This window comes from Microcebus murinus, chromosome 12 (assembly GCF_040939455.1).
Source record: "Microcebus murinus isolate Inina chromosome 12, M.murinus_Inina_mat1.0, whole genome shotgun sequence".
Taxonomy (NCBI): Eukaryota; Metazoa; Chordata; class Mammalia; order Primates; family Cheirogaleidae; genus Microcebus; species Microcebus murinus.
In genome coordinates this window covers 10,953,726-10,980,967 of record NC_134115.1, presented here as the reverse complement: position 1 = coordinate 10,980,967, position 27,242 = coordinate 10,953,726, and the positions used below count along the sequence as shown (strand labels likewise).

The 27,242-nt window shown below is 42.0% G+C and overlaps 1 long non-coding RNA gene across 1 annotated transcript in view; it reads right to left on the bottom strand.

Annotated features, from left to right (window-relative positions):
* Positions 1 to 21,706: 21,706 nt before the first annotated feature.
* LOC105855629 (uncharacterized) overlaps positions 21,707 to 27,242 on the bottom strand; it is a 61,472-nt gene continuing 55,936 nt past the window's right edge. Inside the window, exons 3-4 of the long non-coding RNA XR_012922172.1 lie at positions 22,181 to 22,302; positions 21,707 to 21,804 (exon numbers count right to left, since the gene is read on the bottom strand). This is a non-coding gene — a long non-coding RNA (uncharacterized LOC105855629). The remainder of the gene's footprint in view (positions 21,805 to 22,180; positions 22,303 to 27,242) is intronic.

The window sequence follows — 27,242 nt, the reverse complement described above, 5'->3', positions numbered from 1 at the left end:
ATCCATTCACCAGTTGTCCACTGAGTTTTTAAGGTCAAAGGCTACATTTCTTTTAATAAGTTCTGATTCTATTTAAAGTTGGCTTGGCCATTATACTTGATTAGGTTGTTTTCTTTTATATTTATTCCATCATTTCACTTTAAAAATATTTTATAGTTTGTTTCTAACAATTCCATTACCTGAAGTTTTCAAGGGTCTAAATTTGATGTTTTTTGATTATATGATTCTTGTTTATTATGCCTCTGTTTCTTACTATGTTAGGTTTTGAGCTCATAGTTAGTGGGAATCTTGTGTGGCCTGGGTTGAGGGTTTCCTGGTTGGCACCTGGGACCTTTTTCAGGTTATTTTTTTTTGGTTTGGTGTTTCCTGGACCATGCTTGTGGTATGAAAAAGAATATCAAACTTGCCTAAGTGCAGGTCTGTGGTTAAAAATTTTCACAAAATATTTTTTTATTCCAAATCAGAGCTGAGAAGGAGACAGAGGTGTTTCCTTGTATTTTGTCTTTGCTGGTTTGCTGACCATTTTCTTTTCTTTATTTCAGTCCACAGTTTTCCTGCGGGTGTGGCTTTTTGGGAGACCCAGCTGAATTCCGGTGTCTCAGTTCCAGCTCTCCAGCTCTTGCAGACCCAAGTCCTGGACTCCTAGTCTTGGGAGATAATAAAACTAAGACTTCACTGTGTCCTCAGGGTAACCAAAATATCAACTTCCACTTTTCACTTTTGTTTTCCTTACTTTTCATTTTCAGTCTCTTATTTTATTTAGGCTTACAATTAAATATGCATTTTTAAAAGTATGTTTGTTCTAGTTTACTTAGCATTCCTGGGTGTTTTATAGCATGAGGTTTTTCAGGCTATTCAATGTACTTTAGAACACAGATGAATATAAGTAGTCAGTGGTCTTCTTGCTTTACAGACATCAGAGTGTTCACTTTTGTGCGTATGTTTGTTTTTATATGTGAGCTGTCAGTTGCTCTGCTAAAATGTGAGCTAATGTATTACTAGATCTAGCGTAAGTACCTGAAGAGGAGGCTGGTCAGAATAGAAATCATGTTGTTCTTAAACTGTATTTTAATTTTAAGAAATAGATTTTAAATCTTGCATCAAATACTTCTGTGGGGTCCATGGCTTTTTTGAACTTTTTAACTCGTGGTGTACTCTATAACAGTAAATTTCTAGGAAAAATACCATCTTAATTTTTGGATTTTGTGGAATGTTTTGCATCTTTCTTTTAACGGATTTTGTAATAAAATGGTATGCATAAAAACTCATAAATACTTTTGCATCTTAAGGGTTGTGTGACCTGAAGCAATGTTCTTTTCTAAAGATCTTGATGATATGGCAAGATCAGTCTTGTCTAAACCAGGGAGCAGAGCAGTTATCTACTGGCTATTCCTTTCATCTCAAAATTTCCATTTTAGGAAGAAGATAAAATTATCTGACCTTGGCAGGAGCCAAGGAACTTATTTATTTCCCCAGGTTGTCACCTCCCAATGAAAATAATCTTGCATTGTTAAGTGAGGCTTAAAAATATATTCTCAGAGCCTGATGTTAAAGCTTTGGGTGTCCATCATTGAAAAACATAAACTTGAATTTCTTAAGAACTTCCTCTTTCATCTGTGTAAGTATTCATTTCCTAGGGTGCTGTAACAAAGTACCACAATCCAGGTGGCTTAAACAACAGATATTTACTCTCTCATGGTTCTAGAGCCTAGAAGTTCAAAATCAAGGTGTTGGCAGGGTTGATTCTTCCTGGAGGCTCTGAGGGATAAGCCGTCCCATGCCCAACTCCTGGCTTCTGGCATTTGCCCCAATCCTTGGCATCCCTTGGCTTGAGGACATATCACTCCAGTCTCTGCCTGTGTCTTCACATGGCATTCTCCCCTATATGTCCGTCTATACGTGGCCCTCTATTAAGGAGGCCCCACCCTAACCCAGCATGACCTCATCTTAATTACAACTGCAAAGATGCCATTTCTAAATAAAGGTCACTTTCTAATGATCTGAGTGGAGATGAATTTTGGGGGATGCTATTCAACCCAGGCCAGTCCAGTTGTGTGAGCTTTGGGCTGGCTGGAAGCACAGGCTCTGGGAAGAGCCGACCACCATCCCGGGAGCTTTGTTAACACTCTACGTATCACCTCCCAGTGACATGTGAGGTGTATGGAGTCAATTTGAAGGCCCAGGGGCTCTTAAACGTGGAGCAGAAACACAGAGGCCCTCAGAGAGAAACGTCTTCATTGTGGGAGGCGCCAGCAACACAGGCTCTGGCCACGATCTTGACATCTTCCCAGTTGCCCCAGATCACAAAACTAAGAGCCTGGGGGTGTAAACAAATATCCAGTGTATATACATTTCCTTTAAAACCCACACTATCATCAAAACTAAACAGCACTATTAGAAAAGAAGAGTAAACACATTCAGATTCCTTTAAAGCCCATGAGGACTTAAACAGTACTGATTTTTGGGTTGGATTGATGGGAGTAGTAATGTGGCTTTTCACCAAAAAGCATTCAATGCAAGATCTCCATTCTCCCATCTCTCATTTAGCCCAGAGAGCAAAAAGAGGCATCTAAAAAAGTCTTTCCATCTGCATATGCTACAAACCAGCATTCGCTTTAACCACCCAGACTGCAGAAGTCAGGTACAAAGGGAAGTTGCAGTATGGAAGAGATTGCCTCTTGGAATTCATAACACTTCCTTATTTTGCTAATTTTTTTTCTTTAGAAAGTAATGCCTGACTACCTAGGGGATTTTAGAGGAATTGTTGGCTACATATGAAAACTAAAAAATATGAATTAATTTTAATTCCATAATAGATCTCTGTGGTTGCTGTCTATCTTAAAGGAAGGATTAGAAGAAGAAAAACATTTCATTCTACTAACCAAACATAGTAGTTAATACTATTCTGGCATTAAATCTTTGTTTACCTAGTGTATTAGGGATAATTGGTTTGTCAAACTAGTTCTTCCTATTAGAGGTCTTGATTTAAACCTCCTTTAAATCAATTTCAACTTTAGTTGGCTCAACACTCTCACCCACAATAATTTTAATTCTGCAGAAATAGTTACTTGGCTTTCCACTCAAGCTTTACCTTTATTTGTGGCTTTAAAAAGTGTTGTCAGAGCCACTGATACAAGTTTAATACCAGAAATGCGAGAATGCCCACAGAGAAAAGAGTATCTGTTGATTGGATGGTTCCTATTTAAGATTTAGGAATTTTGGATCAGTGATCTGAGGCTGTCTTTTTGTGCAACCGAGCTGGTTTGCTGTTTCCTTCCTAAGCTCTGCAAGTTCTGAAAGTCAAAGGTTGGGGTAAAAGGTAGGGACGTGAACACATTACCTGAACTCATGATGGAAAGGAATTGCTAATCACTTCTTATTCCTAAAATTGAACTCTGAGCATTTTTTGGTGGATAATATGGTTGACTGCTTTTCTCAAAATGAAAAAAGTTTTATTTTGTTTATGGCTGTTAAAATAACATTTTTAGATTGTTAAAAACTCCAACAATACAGCCAAATACAAAGTTAAAACACGCTAAATTGGATTACTTAGAGACAACCAGGGTTTACATTCTAGGTTACTTTTTTTCAGGTTTTTTTTCTATGTAATACATACATTAATAAATAATATACCTATAGATTATAGTTATAAAATTGGATCATACTATATGTATTAATATGGTCTTATTTTTTCTTTCAGTGTTAGCTCATGCACACCTTCCAATACCTGAATACAGATCCTGATCAGAATTTGAAACAGCCTGATAGAATTCTCTATTTTATGGATGAATTTTAGCCAGTTTCTTCTTGGTAGATCTGTTATTTTTCTGTTACAGACATGGCTATTATAAGTCTTTTGTGCATGTTATTTTCTTATCCATAGACAGTCTATATTTTGTACAACTTGAACCAATTATTTGTTTCTGTGTGTGTGTGTATGTGTGTGTGTCCTTATAAATAAATGCAAACATTCCCCACCAGTCACTCATGGTCTGCCAGTTCTACAAAACTTGGCCTAATCCTTTACTGGTCAGCAGAAGGAGTGTGGATCTGGGAATCACTCCCACTATTCCTTTATACAGCTTCTTGAATTAGTCGTCCTCCTCCTCACTGTAATATACATGTGTACCAGTGGGCACACACACGTGTGTACAGACACACTTACACACATACACCATGCACAGGCATAAGCACCCATGACTATAAACATTTTAGGAAAATGAGAGTCTCCCTCCCCAAAACACCAAATTCATCCAAAATACATCCCCCAAATGCTGATTTTAACATTTTATGGATACTTCCACCTTTGGGTATTATCTTTGGAAAGTGTGTTTCAAATATCAGTTCCAAATTTGAAAAACCTTTTGAGTGTTCTAAAAAAGCCAAACAAATGAAAAAATGGAAATGCCAGCATTATAAGTAAAACATACTTTAGTCAAGCTTTTTAGAAAATAATCTCATCTGGAAAAAAAATCTTTCAATAGCACTCACTATGTAATGCCATTGTTAGGAGAATAAACCCTGACTCCTTGCTCCTCTCTCATTAATATAACAATGCAGTGATGATTCGCATTTGCAACATGCTCTGTTCATTTGCATTTTGCCTTTTGTTGTTTATGATAATCCTGCAAGGGGAACTGGGCAGTTTATATAATCTCCATTTCATAAATGAGGACTAAAACTAAACCCAGAAAGGCAAATGACTTGTCCAGGGGCACCCTTCAGCATGGAGCCAAAGGGCCTTGCTTTCTGAGTCAGACTTCAGGGTTTTTTTTTTTCCCTCCTCAATGCTTTTGTAGTGTTTAATTTATCATTCCATAAAGTCTTTCCATGATGACAGTTCTCCCATTACTTCAGCATTTGGGCCCATGAGCACCATTTGGAATGAGGTCATTCTATAAAACTTCTGTTTAAAAAACTGTTACCCGACTGATTTGTTAAGTATCCATCAAGCCTGAATTTGCCTGCTGGGTACTCGGTTGGTATTCTAGTGGCCTGATCAGGAGGAAAAGAAAGTTGTTCCTGATATGTTTTAATTTCCACTAATGTCGCGTGAGGGCTCGTGTGTGTTGGGTGTGCATCCTCCTCCTCCTCCTCCTCCCTCCATTTCTGGCTGTTCTCTCTGGTTATCTCTAAAAAGCATCCCCCCACAGATCTTTTACTAATGGATGCATTTTATTAAAAAGTATAACAAATTCTGCTTCTGCTTTATGGATAATTTTAAATCTTCAGCCATAACCACTGTTAACATTTACACATATTTCTTCCATTTTCTCTTTCCTTTCTGATCTTTGTTTCTATGTCTTTATTTGCTTTGGTTTGTTTATAAAAACTGATGTCATTTTGTATTAAAGTTTGTACCCTGCCTTTTTGATTTAGAGTTACACCATCAGCGCTCCCCATATCATTAAGTAAATTAGAGTACAGCCTTATCATGGCCTGTTGTGCAATTATGACTATACAAAAGTAATCCTTCTTGGATGTTAAGCCATAGCATAGTTTTAAAAAGTTGACAATGATGAAGGTAGATAAAACCGAATCTTTTCCTGAAAGTGTCTGGCAATTTCTGTCTCCATTGACAGTGTACAGTCTTCTTCATTGCCTTTTCTAAAAGCCTCATTACCTTTAAATATTTCATCAAAAATGTTTGCCAATTTGATAAGCAAAAACAGTAGCTTATTGTATTCTATTAATTTCTTGGTCATATCTATGTTTGCTCTTCAGAATTGCTTTAGAAAGAATTTCTAGTTCCCTTGCTTTGTGGTGTTTTGCATCTCTGCTTGCATCTCACCTCTCCAGCCTAGGATGAAGAGAAGGTTGTCCGGGCCCAGGGACTGTTGGCAGGGTGCTGACCTGCACTTGTCTCTGCTCCCTGTCTCCTCGCAGGGTAGTAGAATCTTCTCCCATCTGTGGCTCCCGGCCCAGCCCCCATCCCCTCCAGTAAAGTTCTGCTGGACTGAAGAGAGGTCTTCTTTCCCCCTCCCTGCCTGTTTTTCTGACAAGTGAAAATGCCCGAGTATACAACAGAACTCCCCTCCTCAGCATGACCTGCTATGTGGCCTGTTTTGACTGCATTTTACTGGATAAGTCTACAGTTCCTAGGATGTACTATATATAAACCACTTTCTGCTATGCTGTTTTAGGGGTAGGAATTGCCCTTTTATTGATGAGAAAGAGAGATACCAGGTGGATGTTGGGGAGAGTAAAAATGCCACTCCTGCAATAGAAGGGGAGTTTTCCAGTTGGTGAAAACTTTCAGCGCAAGGCTGAGGGTAGGTGAGACAGAGAGTCTTTGGCTCTTCTTTAGGGTGGGTTGGGTAGTCTGTTTCAGGTGGGCAAACAAGCATCACATACTATTAATAGTGGAATCTTTCCTAATTCTAACATTAGGTTGATTGCCAGTATCAGTTCCAATGTAAGAAGTTTTCCTCGTTCACTGGATATTTCCTTATAGGTATTTTGATTGGAATATCAAAAAGCTCCATAAGTGAATTTTAACTATGCTCTTAAAGCATTTTTATTTAAATTAGAAGCTTACACTGGTTTATTTTATTTCAATGGCAACATTCATTCTACATGACCACTATCTGTACTATCTGTATAGACAGCATGACTTTTCATACTGACTTCCTCTGAAGAAACCACCAAGGAAGGGAAAGAATTGATATTTTCTCCTCCTTGGGACACCCACCATATTCGTTCTTCACCACAGTGAAGGCCACCACGTTCTCTGGACAGCAGTCCTTGTGCTGTGGAAGGGTTGTTGTATATGCCAGAAGATAAATAACACTGCAACATCAAGCATGCTTCTTTATAAACATAGTTCCAGTTTTATAAGTAAGAATGGCACTTCTAATACTAACTTCTCTCTTTGATTACTAATAAAGGTATTTGTCCCCATATTTTTGCCATTTACATTTTTTTGTAAAATATCTTGGAACAGAGTTCTGGTTTCCTTGTTTATGAAGTGTGGTTCTGTTTTGTCTTTTCATTCATCCTAGGGAGGCATGAAGGCATCCTGGGTTGCTTGTGGTCTTCTCCATCCTCAAGTAGTCTTTCTCAGCCTCCCTCTGGACAATCTGGATGACTTTTTCTAATCATCTTGTGCCCCTTCCCTAAAGCTTTCCTTCATCCAACCTACTTTAAGGATACACAGTCTGACTTTCACCCCCATTACTCTTCTGATACTGTTCTCTAAAAGGCCATCTGTGATGTCCAGATCAGTGGAGTGTCCCCGGCTCTCTCCCTCTTTGGCTCCTCTGTGGCATTTGGTATTATATTTGGGACCCTCTTGGCTCATGTGGAGCTGCCTCCCTCTTTGCCATTTGTGACCTGGATTCTGCCCCAAGAAGGATCTGTAATGTAGAGGACTGGCTCTAGGCTGCAGTGTTGTCACTGACTTCCTGCACGGTGCTAAGAGGGGTACTCAGTATTTTAAAATTTCCCTATTTGTAAAACTAAGCTTATAATATCTACGTTCCAGGTAGCATGTTTCCCTGAAAATGAGACAGGGTCTTATATTTATTTTTCCTCAAGAAGACATCCTAGTGCTTATTTTCAGAGGATGTGTTATTCTTTTTAAGTACGGTACAACAATCTACATTTATTCAAATATAGTTAAGTCGTCTTCTTCTGGAACATCATAACTCTCCAAACCCTGTATTCCATCCCGAATTTCTTGTGACTCTATTTCCTTTACAACCATTGGCCCCAATCTCTTATGCCGAGCAATAGAGCTCTCACGGGGCAGATGAGAAGGGCTGCTCGTCTTCTTTACTGCTCCAGACGAAATGCTTGGGTTGTGCAGATACGCTGTGTAGCCACGCCCATCACTAGGTCTTATTTTGGGGGTAGGACTTATATTGCCCAAATGGTTAGAAATCCTGCTAGGGCTTATTTTATGGGTAGTTCTTATTTTCGGGGAAACACGGTATATAATGACGGTCGAGTGAGATAATGCAGGTGAGTGTTTTAATATCATTCTTTCACGTGCATTCCCTCAACAACTACACATTGAGAGTCTACTAAGTGGCAGGAACTGTGCAGAAAATAAAGGACACAACGGTGACCCCATGCTCAGGAACCTGCAGCTTCATGTGGGAACCAGCATGAAGCAAATGCTTTTACAAAAAGGTTTACAGCTGCAACTGTGATGAGTCTGGAAAGGGAAAACATAAGGTGCCATGAGGGAATATAATGGGAGGATCCAATCCACCCAGCCAGAAAACATAAAGGGCTTCCCTAAAGAGAGGCCACTGAATGGAGAATTATATTTAGAGGGTACTAGGCCAAGAAGGGACAGAAAATGTTCTCAGGCCGGGCAAAGGCCCTGTGGCAGGAGAGAACCTAGCAGTGCAAGGGATGCAAAGAAAAGCGCAGGGGCTGAAGTGCAGAGAGAGGGAGAAGGTAGCGCTGGGGAGCGAGGTGGGGACCAGCACTGCCAGACCATGCAGGGCCTTGGAGGCTGAGTTAAGCTTTGATACCTAAGAGCAATGGGGAGCCATTGGAATGCCTTTCACGGATACATGGCGGGCAGCTGCCACCATCAGTTCTGCATTTCCCGAAGCTCTGTCTGGCTGGTGTGTGGAGGGCATTGATGGAGGGCCCGAGGGGACACAAGGAGGCCGCTTCTCATTTTTTCCCTGTACCAGCACTCTTCCTTCTCTTGACCCCTGAATGCACTCTCAGAGCCTTTTGGTTCTGGCTTTTATACCCTAATTTTTAGCCACCTGGTGACCCAGAAATTCAAGCACATTCTCTTAGTCTCTGCAGATGGAGCTTGGGAAAGTATCTTCAACTCCTTCCCTTAGCTTGGCCCACATATCCAATCAGTCACCCTGTTACAGAAATATCTGGCAGATCATGGTCAATACAGAGCACCTCTGTAGGGGCTGCCTGGCCCGCTATGAGAATATCTTTCTGGTCCTCAGACTTGTTTGGCTCCACTTTATCACCCAGTGCTGCTGCCACCAGATCAATGTTTCAGTGGGCCTCTCCAGGGACGGCTTTTCTCTGATTACCTCCCCCGCATTCTTTACATCTGCTCTGCGTCCTAGCCGGCAGCAGCCTCACTCACTGCCCTCCGCCGCTTCTTGCCTCTGTCTACATACAGACGTGCAGGGGTGCTCCATCCCAATGCCATTCTGCCTTTATTCCCATCTGCTGGAATCCTCATCATCTTTTATGCCTCAGCTGAAATACCACTGGTGACAAGAGAACTTTGCAGACTCCTGTAAACTTCTTACAGGAAGTTTCCTGCCTCTGAGCCTTTTGTAGCACTCTATTTCTCTCTTTTATGACACCTATCACACTGGGATTTGTACTATGAACATACTGTATATTTGTGGTGGTCTCTCTCCTGAGCTAGTTTCCCCTGAAAATCTGGGGCCACAGATGACTCACCTGTGTATTAGTTAATACTTTCATATCTGTGCCTCGTGCAAGGAAGATGCTCAATACTTATTTATCAAATCAGTGTGTCTGTTATGATAATAAATGATTGTGCATATGCAATTCATACTTACTTGTCTATTCTTCACTACCACAGTCTGTTTGCTGCATCTTTTTGGGAGTTTGGAGCAAATGATTATTTTATTATTCTCGCCTGACTATTCCTTAACTCTTTCCCATCTCCAAGGGTACAAATGTGAGCAAAACATTTTTGAACTGCATGTCATAAAGAGAAGAAAGAAAGAGGCAAACCAAACAACTCCTTATACGTTTCATCCTGGTTCGAAGCCAACGTAAATGCTTGTGCTACAAGAACAAGCATATTTCCTGCCGTGAAGGCTTGGCTGTTTATCCTGGGACCCTTCTTCGACACTGGCTGCCCTCAAAAGACTATTAACTCCTGCTTTGAGCCAGCAAACCAGATGTGGGTTTTTTAAGCAAATTATTGGTTATTTCACCACATGTAGTTTTTGCAGTTAAGTGTTTCCAGCTTTTCAGAGCATTCCACAGGAATAACATCATATTTCTCCTCCAACCTGTTAATTAACATAATTATTTATCAGTCCTAAAACCGCAGCTTGAGTTTGTTAAGTGGCTAGCTGAACATATATTCGCTGGATGGGGCCCTGGGATGCTGGCGAGAACAGTTCAGCAATAAAAAAATTGGAGGTCTTGTGGGGGATGGGAGTCCCACTGCATTCCCCCTCTTCCTTCTGGGGACTCATCATTCTGTGCTTGGGCTTCACCCCCAGCTGTTGGCTGGACATCCCCAATAACTTGTCATCAAGTCAATATAGTCTTTAGACTGAAGGGTTTGGGCAGGTGACCTCTAAGTTCCCACCCAGATCTACTATTTGCAGTCTGTCTTTGCAGTTCCAAAGGGTAAAATTGTGAAATTGCAACACCTCCAGCCTATTTTTCCTTCATTTTCCAAATCTCACGGGACTTCTTGGGATCAGCAGAGAGTTTCTTAATTCCTGTCACAGTTGTCCCTCATGGTGCCGCTTTCCCATCAACTAGGGAAGGAGAAGTGCACTTTGGCAGGTTGAAGATGGAAACAGAAATGAGAACCCCGTTGTCTTCTGATAAGCCAGGTATTAAATTAAAGAGATTTGCAAAACTGTAAAACAATGCTACCCTTCTCACGAAATATACCTTGGTTTTGGTTTTGGAAAATGTATTTACTATTCATAAAGTATGATCTTTATGTTAGCATAGAATGTGTTTATTGTTATCTTAAGTAAATTAGGAAAAAAATTTCCAGTTTCAATTTCTAATATCGCAGACACTGATAGATATTACCTATGTAAACAAAAGCTCTTTGGGAGCCTTAATGATTTTAAGAGCGTAAAGAAGTACTGAGACCAAAAAGTCTGAAAATCATGGCCTTTCATAGATCATGTATGTGAAAAGATTTTATGCTACCAAGCTTTGATCACTGTATTAGGCAAACAGCAAGTTCTTTAGAAAAGAAGTCAAACACAACAGGCATGTGTAAGTGTTCACGTGCTTTGACAATGCCACCGTGAGTGAATCCATCCATAAGTTGCCACCATCAACTGAGATCACCTCTAATAGTCCTAGCGTCCTCTGGAAACTAACCTCATGCTACTTACAAGCAAAGTGCTGTTAGGGGAAGAAGCCAAAGGGCTAAGGCAAAAGAAGCTGCTGGCCACGGGGCTAAGAAGAGGGAAAGAGAGGCTTGGAATAGAATTAATAAGGTTTTGGGAAACACGAGTGGGTAGGAATACTGCGACTCTACACATTTTCTCCCTTTAGTATTATTCCTTGAGAGCAAAAAACTTGCTTTCGGAATTCAGCTACTGCCTGCATTGTGGTTTTTGTGAAGACAATAATTAGGAGATTGCAGTGGACCTCATGTGAAAGTTACTATGGCTCCAAGCTAGACCAGAGATGGATACACATCCAAATGTTTAAGTTGATGTTTAAATGGCTCAACCACAAAATGTTTGGATTTGGTTCTAATTCCTGTAAAATAGACCCCATCTTGCAACTTCTTGTGACTATATTCTGCCCCTCTCACAGTTCGTTGACAAAAAGTCTTTCCAGCAAATGGAGGGGGGCTCTCCCTCACATTCCACTCTGTGGAAAACCTTAGACACCCACGGCCAAAGTCACTTCCGTTCTGTTTGTAGAGCCCAAGCAACAGCATCCTCACATCATTTTGGCCAGGGCCAGCCTCCTTAAGTGTAGACAGAATTGTAGCAATTACTCAATGAATCAGTTTTTCTTGAACTACTAGAGGCATCACATAATAAGGGTGAAGGGATGTACAACCCAGTTTGGGGTGCAAATAAGTCCCTTTAACATTAATATGCAGATTTCAGTGACTCATTGTTCCTTCCTGCTCATGCATTGCTATAGCATCCTCCAAATTTCCCTCAATGATTTTAGGAGTCCTCAAGATGGGAATGTCATAGTTATGCTGAGGAATGTGCCCAATCAGCTTAGATATTAATTCGTAAGAAACTTTGTCAGCCAGCCATCCAACCCAAAACGCTACTCCCCCAATTCCTGGCACTTCTAAAATGCTATTTAATATGATCTGAAATTGTCTTTTTTATGTATTGTGAGTCTGTGACAGTTCCGACTCTCTCCTTAGGGAGAACATAACTCCCTAAGGGAGAAATTTTGTCTTGTGCATACTGTACTCCTGGAACCTAGAACAGTGCCCAGCACATTGTAGGCTTTCAGATATCTGTTGAGCGGAAAAAGGAAGTCACAATGTCCCTTCTGAAAATGCTTTTTCTGCAGGTAAAGTCATTCTCCTCTGATGGGGTCCACTTTGGACCTCAGAGTTTTAAGGTCTGCCAACATTGTGGCTGTATTTAGCAGGGACAGGCTGAGAGAGAGGCATAAGGCAGGGTCTGCCACTGAATTGCCCGTAGTCACCTTGGTGCCCATCAGGGTCCCAGGGGAAACAGAAGCTAAACCCAGATCGGGCAATTTGAAGTGAAAGGAGTAAAGGGTCTATCTGTAAGGGCGTGTGTGAGGTTTAAAGAATCTAATGAAGGATGCTCTGAAGCCGTGGCTAGTAACGACAGGGAGGTGTCATCTTCCCAGAACCCCGAGAGCGTGGGCATGGGGAGAGGGGCCGCCGGGGAGACCCAGGGCGCTCGGCAGAGGAAACTGAGCAGCTTTGCCAGGTGCGGCCAGAACAGAGCCAGGATTAGGGCAGGAGCCAGAGAGGCAGAAAGCTAAGAAGGGAGAGAGGAGAAGACAGAGGGAGAGTGGAGAACAAAGGCTTCTTGGACCTGCACGGCAGGAAAAGAAAACACGTGATGCAGCACCTTCCAGATCCAATGCGCCTTTACGATTAGCTTATAAGAACGTTGCAACGCTGTCCACACCGTGACAACCATAATGCCAGCTCTATCCTGAAAAAGTATCTGCAGATCCTCAGGTTTTTAGAATGTTTAGAGAATGAAGTCTTCTGATATTAATTATCTTTACAGAAGAACTTCCAGGAATTATGCTGGCTAATCCGGGTGGTCTTATGCCAAGGCAGCAAAGATCCGCCTCCACCCCCAGGCACTGAGGATGAGGAGAAAGCAGATTGTGTGCTAGAGACGGGAACCTCCACCTGCTGCATGGAGAAAGCACATTGTATGATGTCTGGCACACAGCAAGTGACCAAAACGTGGTGTGCCGTAATTATATTAGACTACCAGCAGATAACTTGGATTTTGTAGGTTTTAGAGGCCACTCTTAGGAAACTTCAATTGTATCCGAGGACCCCAGGGGCCCACCCAGAGTTGTTCTCGAAAGCAGCAAATCCAGCCAAGGTCACGCTCGGGCAGCCTGGCTGCAGCATCTCTGCTCTCCAGACGCTGTGGGTGCCCCCCGGAGCCCGCCAGTACTTGCTGCTCTTGGGCACACGAGGGACCGCGTGCGGCCAGCCCTGTGCTCTCTCCTGAGGGCGTTCTCTGGTTGCAGGCGCGGCTAGGCCAGAAGCACTGGAGAGTTAAAACCCAGGCACAGCTCTCAACCAACACTTGGTGGGTGAATACCCTAGCGACTCACTCCGAGGTGCGCTAACTCTCAAGCCTGCTCTTCACAGGCCTCCTAGGTTCCCAGCTGTCCACACGTGACCTCGCTGATTATGTCCCCTGCATCAGCTCCTTCCTGCCCTGAGCCCACCAGCCACTCCTCTTCTGGTTCTCCTGGGATCACCTCTACATAAACCGCTTGCGCCCACATTTTTGTCTCAGGGCTGCCTTGGGAGCAAACCACGCCCAGCACAGTGCCTGCTCTGACCTCCTCACTTCCCCCCAGTGAACTCTCCCCTTGGGAAACAATCTCATGCTGGTTATTTTTACCTTAGAGTGCATTTAAGCCAAGGTACAGTGTATTCAATGGATTCCCAGAGTTTCTTCCACTTAACGGCGCAGTCAACCCAACTCAGTGTGCTCCCTCTTCATCCTCCTGCGTGAGCGCAGGACCGTGTTCATGCAGCAGGGTCCACGTTCCCCTCCTCCCTGTATCACTTGCCTGCGTGGCATTCCACAGTGTTAGAGCTTTGTCCCCCCTCCCTCTCCAATGACCTGCTATGTTTTGTCCTGTGGAAAAAAGGACACACATATTATTCTTGTCCCTCTGCTAAAAGGGACAAGTGCCAGCTTAGTCCATTGACTTTCAGGGCTTCGCCAACCACGTTTGTGTGGGTGACCCCAATGCTGTATCTCCACCGCTGATTTCTCATCCAAATCCGGGTCTCCTACTGCCTATGGCACATTTCCATGTCCATGTCCCTTATCCACAAATACAGCCAGTACAGTAGATGCAAATAGAATTTCTCATCTTCACTTTAAAATCTCTTTTTCCTAACTTATTTAATAATATCAACATCATTCCTACAATCTTTCAGTTTCACAGTCTATTATTTATGGGTCGTACCTTCCTCTCTTTTAGCTTCTCAACCCTTTACTGCTTCCTAACTCTCCTCTCTAACCACGTTTCTCCCTGTTCCAGGCTGCCCTTTAGACAGCTGGGTTAATTTTCCCCAAATTCTGCGTTTACTGTGTCATTATACAGCACACACACACACACAATACCAGTAGCTCTCAACTGACTTCAGAATAAAATTCAAATTTTATTTTGAATCATAAAATGTCTGTGTATTTCTCTTTTTTAAAAAATTTTAATTTTAGATCCATACTAATCTGGCTAAAAACTTTTTATTCAATTTATCTTTCCTATTTCTCAATTCTCTCCTCCAGCCAGGCTCCTCTATCCAATGCCCTCCAAACTTCACACTCACTCTTATCTGTGAGTTTTTGCTTCCCTATTTATATAAGGAAATGTGTACCGAGCCGTAGGCACTATGTGCTACGCGCTATGCAAAACACTTCCGTTGTATACTATCCCATTTCATCCCCACCACAGCCTTACGTGCCAAGATGATTATTGCCTATGTATTACAGATAAAGAAACTGAGAAACCAAGAAGTTAAAGCACCTTGCCACATGAACAGCTTCCAGTTGGCGGAACAAGACTAGAACTCCATTCTGCCTGAATAGTGTTTTAAAAAAAGTATCCCAAACTTACAGATCCTTTCAATATTGTGCGATTTCAATGTCAAACAAGAGGATTGCCAAACTGGCCCGGGTAGGGAGCACCTGGTTCTCCAGGGACATGTAATTTTGTTTGACTTTACAATTGATTATTGCTTAGGATCTGGACTGGGTGAAGCTATTTTAACTTAATGAAGATTGTCAAGTTGCAAGTGATTGTCAAGTTGCAAGTTGTGCAATAGAGATGCAAAGATTTGTGTCCAGTAGAAAAGGCAGCACCAGAAATTACAGTTTTGTTGTTCTTTAGGACATTAACTGGTTAGCAATCTTATTTCAGTATTCTGACTCTCATTAACAACAACACATACTTTGATTTCCCCTACATTCTGTTGAGTCGGCTTTATGATGTACCGATTCCCTTATTAATGAGCTAAGTAGACCTTTGAAGGGTATACACGAATACTTTTATGAGAGCCATGCTTTTAACGTTTAGAAAATTATACTTTGACAATACAGACCCACACACTTAATTACTGTGCTTAATAACTAAGTGCCTTCCAGTTCCAGAATGTCAGCCCCTTGTCTATCCAGATTCTCTTCTATCAAATCTAAATGAAGCCCCACTATACTATTGATATCTCCCCTGAATACTTCAGCTCATGCTCATCATTTTCTTCTTAGAACTTTTAGACTATTCATTGGCCTTAATGCTGTAGTACTTTAATTTTTTTCTCATTGTTTTATTCATTTATCTCTATCTCTATCTCTTGATCTCAATCTCTGTTTTGCTATCCATTTTTGTGTTTCCCCTACCCCCAAGGTGCTTAGACTGGCACTGGACACATAGTAAATGTTCAGTAAATACATGTGGAATGCAATTTAATTTAGCTTTGCAGGTTTGTCTTTGCTACAGTTCAGAATTATCTTGATTTATATTTAAGCAACTCCAGACAAAACAGAGAGGCATTGTATAGCCTTCAGGAAAGAATAATGGCAACTAGGAAATTCTGTTATCAGACCATGAGTGGGAGAATATCTTCTGCAAGCCAGAGGATCCTAACAGTTAACTTTAGAGTTTGCCTACATAGTTAAACCTCATTCTAAATGCCACTTTTCTAAAAAGCCAGCCCAGTGGCAATCTGTGCCTTCCCCTTTCAACCACAACTCCGTTTAATTTCAAAACAAGGGCAGATAAAATATGCTAATACACAGCATGTCTCCCCATTGGTATTCATTGGGAAGTCCCTTTCCAGTGTGAAAGTCCAGTCTTCCGTGAATTCACAAACAAATGATTGCTCTTGTTACTGGCATTCCACACCGGTGATAAAACATGTGAGTGAATCAGCCTCAGCCCAGTGGTATGAGTTTTCTTCTGGAAGGTGCTGTGCTCTTTGTCTTGAATGTGTATGGGAATGTGTCTATGTGCACATGTAGGATGTTTTAAAATAAGTGCATTTCTATCCACTGGCACATTAGTGGGAAATCCTCTGAGACTTCCTTTTAGTGGTGGTGGTAGTGGTGGTGGTGGTGGTGTGTTTTATGAGTTCAAAGTCTTTGCACTTGAGCTGTATGAGCCTGCTGTAAGCAGTGGGCTGTTTAGCATACCATGTGGGCCACAGCCCCTGACATCTTTAACTAGCATAGCAAAGGGCTGGGAAAAGGAGCACGATGGAGTGCTAGCAGCCACGAGAGAGCAGGGCTGGAATGCTGGCTCTGACCACAAATTGGTACACGGAACTTGTGTTTTTCATTAGGATTGCTGCAGTAATGCTGGTTTCTAGCATTCCAAAGGATATTCAGACTTATATTAAATTAAATTCTCCTTTAAAAATCACTCTATGTTGGAACAACATGAAGGGTCAGACAGCAATCAAGAAAACTCAGGAACTATAAAACTAAGGCTAGCTCTGGCCTTTTCTTACGCTGTTGGTCTGAATGTACAGTGTACACTGCCCATTAATCAGTAGGTAATCTGGAATGCATCTTAAAGATGCAGTATTGCCTTGAGCTTTTAATTGACTACTTAACTCAAATTTTTAAAATATTACTTGTGGATTGTAGAAGAAAACTCTGAGTGACCATAATACACTTATATGCCAGAGCAAAAGCAAAAATATGAGAATATGTTTTATATTGTGCATAAACCCTTACATAAACCATGTCTTTGTTTATGTAACATAAGCTTATGCATTCATTTGTGCAACTTACAGCTAAAAGTTCCCAAACGGCTAAAATCAAGCAGTTAAGGAACTTGTATCTTATTCTAAAACCAAACCCTCATTATAAATCAATTATCTTTCTCTGTCTTTCTCTTTCTCTTTCAAACACACACTCACCACCCCCCGACACCCCCCACCATACCCACACACAATCTATGTGTGCACAATGATATTTCTGAGTTCCTACATAAACAGTGTTAGTCAGGTAGGCTAGGCAATGCCGCAGTACCAGACAGCCCCCAAATCTCAGTAGCCCAACAAAATCAAAGTTTCTCTCTCCCTTCTATAAAGTCCTCCATGAGTATGGGCAAGTAGCTGTCCTCCATGAGTTGGCCAAGCAATTCAGGCTGCTTCAATCTCATGGCACTTCCTTATCAATCCGCACACATCCAAGACTGTAGCAGCAAACACAGACCAGTCTGGGAAGTTAACCATAGCATTTACCCCATGTTGCTTCCATGCACGTTTCATTGGCCAGAGCAAGTCACAATGCCATACCCAACTTCAAAGAGGGGGAGAAAGGCAATCTTCCCATGTGTTTGAAACTAAATACTGGTGAATAACAAAAGCCTTATAAAATGATAAATGTAACCTAATGAATGTAACTGCTTTTGAAATCAATCACCTAATCTCTCTCTCTCTCTCACACACACACACACACACACACACACACACACACACACACACACACACACACAAACAGGCATGCACGCAGATTCCAGGGGCATATAAGTAAAGTTCTCTCTCTTCAAAATCGACCAGATGATTACAGAGGACACCATGTCATTTCCTGGAAGGCAGGGCATTTCTTTGACTTGAAGTCTCTACCCTTCTGCAGGGGTTTCACATCGAATCAATATCCAATTTTTAATGAGGACAATTTTTAGGTCTTGTCCTTAAAGTAAGTTTTAAGAAAGGAAAAAACAGAGAGTTCTCTCTCTGAGTAACAGTAAAAGGGGGAAAAGAAGGAAATGAAAAAGCCAGGGGTGGGAGTGTGAGTGTTGAGTCTAGCACAACAATTTCACAAGGATTTCACAATGTTGTTGCAGGCCAACAACGCTGCATAGACTGCCAAGTCCTCAGATGGAACAAAATGTATTTTCAGCCCTGGTGGCTGAAGGCATCAGTAGATGAGTAGGATGCATTTGATTTTACAGGTTCTGGAAAGGAACAGTGAAGGATTCTTCTCAGAGGTGCCCCTTCCCTAGGAAGGCTTAGAGAGAGTAGCACGGGACACGGGGAGGGAGGTGGGGAGAAGTCCTCTGTGGCCAGGAGAACTTGCTCAGGATATGCAGCTGCAATGCAAGTAACGGTGAGTACTTTTACATATACGAACAGCCCTGAGTGTTCTAGCTTCTGCCCTCCTTTCTCCAGCATTGTCTCTGGCCACCCTCCACCCCCCACCACTGGTCTCCCAACTCTTCATTCCCACCATGCTGGGCCTTATGCTGTTCCTTGCTGAGTAATTCTCCCTCCTGCGTGAGGTCTTTGTGTAAGCACTTTCTGTGGCTAAGAATGCTCTTCCTCATCTCTTCTGACTTAAATAAAGCCTGCCCATTCTTCAGATCGTAACTCAAATGCTCCTCCTCGAGGAAGCCTTCCTCAACCAGCTAGCTAGGGAAGCACCACCATTACGTGCTTCACAGAACCATTCATTTCCTTCTAGCAGCTTCCACCGTTTGTGATTCTACATGGGTGTAGTGGTCTGAATAATGCTCCTCTCCTCCTAGTCTATAAGCTCCACGGGGACCACATCTGTTTCTCTTGCCGTTCTCTCTCTGTGCTCTGTTTCAGTATCCTGAACATATTAGGAACTCAATAAATACTTGCCGAATAAACACAGTATTACCCAAATAAATGTTTATAATCTCTCATGTTTATATAGCTCTATTGCCACCATTTCCTAATTTTATACTCACAGTAGATGAGTTGAGTAGTGACAGATAACGTGGGCTGTGGTTGAGAAGCCCAGGTGGACCAAACGCCATGGCTAGGGCTCTCCATCCAGTGCTCCGACCTGTGAAAGCTACCAACACCCTGGGGCTCATCCCTATGTCTGTAAAATAAGTGCTACAGTCAATATTTACAAAGAGGCCCTGCAAATACAGAAGAAAATGATAGACACCGATAGACAAATATATGGCCAAGAAATTGGTAGGAGAGGAAATAGAAATAATTAAAAATATATTAAAAGACCCTGTGCCTTGGTGAAATGCAAATGAGGTAGAATCACAAAAGAACTCATATTATAATTCAGACGACCAGAGGAAATGTTTCTTTATTCTAAAAAGTGTTCTGGTCTTCTAAGTCTCACTTGCTGTGCAGCAGGAAAAAAAATCCTAACCCTAATCCACATTTTAAAACTTACCCCAATGTAGTAAATATGGTCTAGGCTGATGCAATAATTTAAATAGCGCATTCTGGTTTTGCTTAATGGCTCTAGATAAAAATGCTAGTGTCCCAGAGTTCTACCCATTTTCCTTGTTTCTCTGCAAGATGACTTTGGGTACATAAAGAAGCTTATTGGGGCTTCACAGTGTGGGATTAGAGAGGAAAAAGTCCCAACTCTGTATGAGATGTCCTTGTGATGTCGTCTGCCCTGGGCTTCCCCGCCCACCTGCCAGGTGCCCTGATGATCATGAACTTGTTTGCTACGTTTGTTGATTTGGGCATTGCCAGGCGGACTCAGAGACTAGCTTACCTCATCTAGGCTCTCGTTGGCCCTCTCTGTATCTCGGTGCCACATTCTGCACCTGGCCTCTTGGCCTGCTTCTGCCGAGGGCCCCCACTTTGCCGTGCCACAGTTGATTCAATGGCAAAACTGCTAGCTCCCAGTTCAGCACCCATGCTACCTGGGAACAAAGGGAGGCTCAGGATGCCAACCCCAAAGATGATATCCCTCGAGCTTTTATTGTAAAAACCTAGACTCAGTGGTAGAGATTATGCTGGAATGACCCCAAACAGATTAGGGACAGAGGAAAGTATTCTAGGTTTAAGAAACAAAAATATTACTAAAACCTGAAGGAAAAGAGGACATTTGACTGGTCTAAAAAAATAGATGGGCTCCTTAGAGGGGCAGTGAAGGAATGAGATCTGAATCTCACACCTACGCAGCACCCGATGGGAGCTCAGCTAGGATGCTCTGGGCGAGGGAGGGCAGGCATCCTGAGAGGGGTGGCTTTGAGAGCAGCTGTGGCACACCCTCATGCCCACGTTTGCCCCGGAAACTTCAAGGAAGAGACAGACTTGAGCTCTGAGCCTGACAGTCAGAGACCAGTATAGATTTGAGAGCCCTTCTAGAATGTTCTGGAAGACATTAAGCTTTCTGAAATCAGTTTTAGTGGTGCAATGGTGTAAATGGGAACCCATGCACGTTTACGAGGGGATCTGCTTTGCTCTGTCCATCCATTCAAACGCTGATCTCTTCTGGAAACACCCTCACAGACATACCCAGAAAATAATGTCTGGGCGTCTCAGCCCAGTCAAGTTGACATGTTAGAGTTGACCATCACATGGTGCTGACTGTATGATTGTCTACTTCTGTCACATTTTGCAAAATTGTCTAAAGTATTAACAAAAAGATATAAAAATATATTACAATAATTTAAGTAGAACTAAGTTACTAATAAATTCACACCAATTTCAATAGTATCTGGGAAAGGTTTCAATGGTGAAGAACTGTCAGGTTTCCCTAACCTGTGTCTGCTTACAGTATCCAAGGGGTAAAGCACTTTTAAGGTTTATACTAGGAGGAGGAGGAGGCAGGTAGAGGGAGAGATGTTTTTGATTCAGGAAAGTGTTAGATTTGGTATCCCGTTGCATTTTTGCCTTAAAAGCTCATTAAAATAGAATGTAGAGTTTCAAAAATTTAAGGCAATTTGTCTCAGGCTAAAAACACTGATACACAAGTACTTGGAAGTTATAGAGTAAAAATTGAGCTTTTATAAATTTTCAAGCCTACTGAGAAATAGAAAGGGGAGAGATACAAAATCAGATGGAAATGCCAGATCAGAGGATGAAAGGCCACACTGGACCCCTTGCCTGGCTCGTGCTGTATTGCCCCACGATGGGGACCTTACATAGAATGGGGAGGTGTTGACTGCTGATCTGAGATAACGTTGGCAAGGACGCCCAGGGGCTCTGGTTCTTCAACTTAGTTACCTCCAGAAAAAGTAAAATCTTGTACGAGAAGAGAATGTACTCTGAATATCATACTGAGGTAGGTCAATGTGAATAATGTTTACATAGCCATAATAACGCAAGCAGTAAAAGTCTATTTATTTTAAAATAAAAACATAACTCTATTGGGAGGCAGGATGGGACGTGCATGTGGGAAGGTGGGGACAGCCCAATGCTCACCTTCTACAACATGAAAACAATCAATACTTAAAACTGACCAGAACCAAAAAACAGGATTCCAGATGGTTATTTAAAATATGGACATGAATACCACAAGAAACATTAAAAATAGTTGGAAGCGATTGCCTCTGGGAAGCTGAAGTTGAGACCAGAAAGCAGGAGGCAGGGATTGTTGGATTTCTTTCTCTTTTTTTGAAATGCAAGGAAGTTCTATTGACCACTTAAGCCACACACATACATTCCTTAGATAAAAAAAAAAAAAAAATTAAAATTAAATTTAAAAAAGTGTAAGGTATTTGTTTGTCACTAGGTGATTGGATAAGTGATCAGTTCTTCTAACTTTGAGAATCTATGAGCCTGTTTCAAAATATGCAAAAAGCCTCGAGGACTGTCTGGGCAGAGGTGCTTGGCCACCTTTGGTTCCCCAAAGCTGCCAGACTCAGTCTCCCTTGGGAGTGGCTTTGTCTGTTGAGGAGGGGCTTTTGCTTTTGCGATGAACAATCTGCTGTAGTGCTCCACTTTGCCTTCGTGTCTGTGTGGATGTATCTCAGTGCTAACATCATTTTCAATTAAAAAAGACTTTTAAAAATAATTTTGTCCTTGAGGCATGATACGCACCAGCAGCCCCACGAATCACTATTCCCCATGTCCTCTTCAATGGTAACCAGTGCTCGAAATTCCAAACCGAGCACAGTGCAGCTGCCCCTCTCTACAGGGTCTGCATCCTTGCATTTGGCCACCTGTGGATCAAAAATTTTGAAAAAATAAATAAAAATAACAATACAACAATAAAAGTACAATTACAAATACAGTATAACAGCTATTTACACAGTATTTACGTTGTGTTAGGTATTATAAGTAATCTGGAGATGATTTAAAGGATATGGGAGGATGAGCATAGGTGACATGCACATAATACACAATTTTATATAAGAGACTTGAACACTGGAGGATTTGGGTATCCTTGGGGGTCCTGGAATCAGTCTCCCTCAGACACTGAGGGACAACTGTATGCATTCTTTTCTGTCTAGACTTTCCCTCAGTAATTTGTTTGTGTGATTCATCGATCTCCATGTACCACAATTTATTAATTATTCTATGGTTGATGATGAATAACTCTGTTGTGAACATTCTTGTACATGTCTTTTGGGGCATTTTTGTTGGGCAGATACCTAGGGGAGGAACTGTTATGTTCAGCCTTCGTAGACAGTATCACCTAAGCTTCCAAGGTGATTTTTCTCAATTTATAGTCCCCCTAGCTGCATATAACAATACCTACTGCTCCACAATTTTGCCAATATTTGTATTGTCAACTTAAAAATTATTAGGCATCTTAGTGAGTGGTATCTCATAGTTTTCTTTTACATATTCCTTTTGACTAAGAAGCAGAGAAACTTTTCATAAACTTCATGATTTTTTTTTTCTTTTTCACTTTTTTTTTTCTTGGCTTGATATTCAAAGTGCTTCTTGAATCTAGGACCCAACATCAGCATCTTTTTCAATTTTGGGAAATTCTCAACCACTACCATTTCAGGTATTACTCATACCCAGCCTTCTTCATACTTTCCTCCTGGGATTCCAATTATGCCTTAGACTTTTCTGCCATGTCTCATATGTCTCACATTCTTTCTTGTATTTTCTGTTCTCATTTCTTTTTATGCTTCATTTTCAATATTATTTTCTCATCTAACTTGTCATTCACCATCTAATTTGATGTTAAATCCATTTGATGAGTTTTTAGTATCAGTTTATAGTATTTTCAGTTCTAGAATTTCCATGTTTAAAATATTTTCCAGTTTACAAAAAAAAAAAAATCATTTAATTCCTTGAACCTATTCATCATTATGTTTTTTAAGTCTGTATCAGATAACTCCAATTTCTGGTTATTTGTTTTCTCTTGGGTTTTGGTCAATTGGTTTCAAATATAAATTCTTGTGTGCCTTTTTTTTTTTAAATATACTTTTTTATTTTGGAATAAATCTAGGTTTACAGAAAAGTTGCAAAGGTTATACAGAGAGTTCCCTTACAAACCTCACTCAGTTGCAGTTTCTCCTGCTGTCCCCATCTCTCTTCACTGTGGTACATTTGTCAAAACTAAGACACCAACGTTGATATGCTACTATTAACTGAACTTTAGACTTACCTGGTTATATCTGATTGAGTGCCAGGCATTTTTAATGATAAATCGTAAAGGTAATCTGAAGCTCTGTATGTTATTTTCTTCCTTCAAAGAGAATTTCTTTTTTCATCTAGTAAGCAGCGAGACTAGGGGAAGATTATCTTACAGAATAGAAATGATCTGAGCATGGATTTCAGTCATCTTGAGGGCTGATCCATTTCTGGTTTACTTTTCTCTTTTGCTGTAGACTTTTGGAGTTCCAATTAAAGGTCTGGGATGTCGGGGCCCATTCCCCTTTTTGGACTGTGAACTCTAGTTTTTTCCCTTCATAGCTGTGAGGCTACCAAAAGCTCTGTCCACTTGCCAGTCTTTCAGCTGCCGCTGCTGCTGTCAGCTTGAGAGGTAGCCCCAAATATGCATATCTTACCCCTCTCCATTTCCTTCTTTCAGATCTTGCCCCTGCGAATTCTCCCCTCGTGGTTGTCCTCTGGTGCCTTCAAGCCTGGCATCACACTTGCCTATTGCTTAGGCACTTAACTCTAGTTTGTACATCTTAGCCAAAGGTTAAAATTGGTTTCATGACACAGTATATTGTTTTCATTAAAGTAATAGTTTCCAGGAAACTCTCAGCAACATTAAATGAGGACTTACTATGCCCTGAAGTGGATTTGCTGGATTATATGCTAATTCTATTTTTAGTTTTCTGAAGAACCGCTGTACTGTGTTCCATGGTGGCTGCAGCTGTTTACATTCCCACCAACAGTGCGCAAGGGGTTCCATCTCTCCACATGCTCACCAACACGGTTATTTTCCATTTTTTGAAATTAAAAAAAAAATTCTGTGTTTTTTGATAGTAGCCAATCTAATGGGTATAAGGTAGTATCTCATTGTGCTTTGGATCAAAATACATTTTCAATGTCCAGTTTGGACTTTATTTTTTATATGCAGATGTAACTTAAATGTCTCCATAAATAGGTGTGTAGCAGGGGCTCTGCCTGGGCCGCAGAGGGAATTTTACTTGTCAGGGTCTCCCAGGTGAACTAATGTGATGAGCCTGCCGGAAGTCTGTTTGTCCAGCTGGCAGTGGCTCAGTTCAGGCTAAGGGCTGCCCTGGGACAGGGCTGTCTTCACTCATTTCTGCCCCCAGCCCAGTCCTGTGGACTCCCATCTAGATACCAAGAAAAAGCTCATGTTCTGTACAAACTAAAAAAGTGCTTTTGATTAAAAACTGTTTATGATGCTGCTTTATGTCTCCCTAAAGGGTAAACACGTGCACAAAAGAGAAAGGAAGTTGTCTGGCTCTGAGTGCATCTCCCAAAGTGGAATCTATTCTGACTGAAGGCAGTCACAGTGTGTGGGGCTGCCCACACGCCTGCCCTCCCCAGAAAGAAGCCACCTGCTTTCTGAGAGCCAGCGGGTTCGGTGGGAGTCATCCTTTGTGCTGCAGGAGACAGCAGTGCCTGGGGGATGTCAAGAGCCGTCTGACCAGATGTGTTAGTAAGCTCGTATGAGCCACCCTGGATTATCTCAGGAATATCGAGAACTTTTGGTGGAAAATAAATGAAGAGTAAGCAGCATAGGACTGGTTGGGGTCAACTACAGTCTATTACCGCTAACGTGACTCCATTGGTACCCAAAGCTGGTGAAATATAAGGAAAACTAAGATGCATGCAGGTAAACGTTTTGGGATCTATTTGCCAAAGGGCCACTAGCTGGAGCCTGCTGGGTTTAACAGCTACTTGAGAAAACCTGCCCCCCACCCCCCAGTCCTTAACCCTCACACACATTCCTGAGATATAAACCAACCAGGCTTTCTGGAGGCCATCTCTCGCATAACATCTCGCTTTGTTGTACTAAAACAACAACAACAACAACAAACCCACCCCAAATTCATGCATTTCCAGGAAGTGATATCATATGTTCATAATGGTAAAATTAGCCCCAGGATTTGACTCAATTGAAACACAACAAAAGGAAGCTTTGTCACTAATTATGTAAACCTATTACTGCTGTCATGTAACTGCATAGGCAATGATTTCAGCCAGAACCAAAAAATTATATGCAGTTATGTCAAGTACCAGCCCAAATCATCTTGTCAATGATAATGGTAATCAAACTAGCTTATTGCTCGGCCCTTAAAAGATCTTGTTTTAGATAGAATGCCCATGCTAACTATGCAAATAAGCTTTGAGCAGAGAGGAATGAGTGTGTGTGTTCTTGTGTGTGTGTGTGTCCAACTTACAGAGAATACTTTTGCTATGTGAGTAAAACATGAACATACATATACACACACTTTTATTAAGAACTTAGAATATGGATGTACAGGGCATAGTTTTGTCCTTAATGAACATGGAATGTGAAGAGGCATGAAACCGGTGAGTGGTAGTTGTGGGAGAACAGGCCCTCCTAGGGGTGGGGGAAGGTTGAGTGATCCCTGGAAGTGCGGGTCAAGGTGGGGCTCAGGTTTGATCAGGCCTGAAGGGTTAGCTGGAATGCCAGCGCCCAAGGTTAAGGCAACAAGGTTGGAAACTAAAGCTGGTAAGGTTGAGATAGTCCCAGAAGGCCTGAGGGAGAATCTGTGAGAGGGAGCTCCAGTTGCCTTGGCAAGAAAAATAGTTGGAAGATTTCTCAGAGCCAGGGAGAGAGCTGACCTTTAAAAGTAGGGCAACTGGGTTGCAATTTATTATTAAGTCTCTGATGTGCAAAAAACTGTAACTTCCTTTATCCTCTCTTACTGAACTCATCTTTCTCTGGAGACTTGCAGCTAATGTAAACTTGCCAAGTTGAAAGTAACACAATCTCCGTGGTTTAATCTGAGTTCAACTCAAGGCTAAAGTCTCTATCGGGATGGCTCCTCTTCTCTCCTCTCCTCTCTGGGTCCCCAGGCTGGGGGCTCTGTGCACGGGGTTGGGGGCATGTTCCCACTGCCCCCTGGCAATAGGAGCTGGGAGGACCAAAAGTCTGCACGCCGTCTTCTTCGCAGGTCTCTAATGCACAGCGGCGAGATGATGAGTAAAGGGTGCCATGTGGCCTATCGGTGCTGGCACTGACAGCTGATGCATGCAGGGCTGGTGTAAGTTGTGGTCCCTGCGTCCTCAAGGACAAGGTGCCATGACTAATTGCTCTTGGGAACTTGTCCATCTCCCCTAGTTTGTTAGCCCCAACTTGGCTCCTTCTGATTCTATGGATTTGGTGGGGTCTTGCCAAGTCTACAACACAATCTCAAGTGTGGGCACACTGTCCTAGAGCCCTGCAGCCCTCGTGTTCCCTCTGCCATCTGTGCAGTGGCCTCCCAGGAAAGCTAGCCAGGCTTGCCCCTCAGCCATCTTTTGTGTACCCGCCACAACACTGCAGAAACTGTTGGTGCCCTCGCATCCCAGAGGTAGTGCAGGACTGAGGAAATCCACGTCAAGCTCTCCATCTTGAAATCTTGCACTGCCCTTGCTGCCCTGCGGTGCTGCGCATATTGGTCTCCACGAGAAAGCACAAAGTGTGGATGTCCTCAGACTTTCTCTGCATCTGTCTGGGATTTCCATCAGAGTTGCGTGGTGCCGCCCTCCC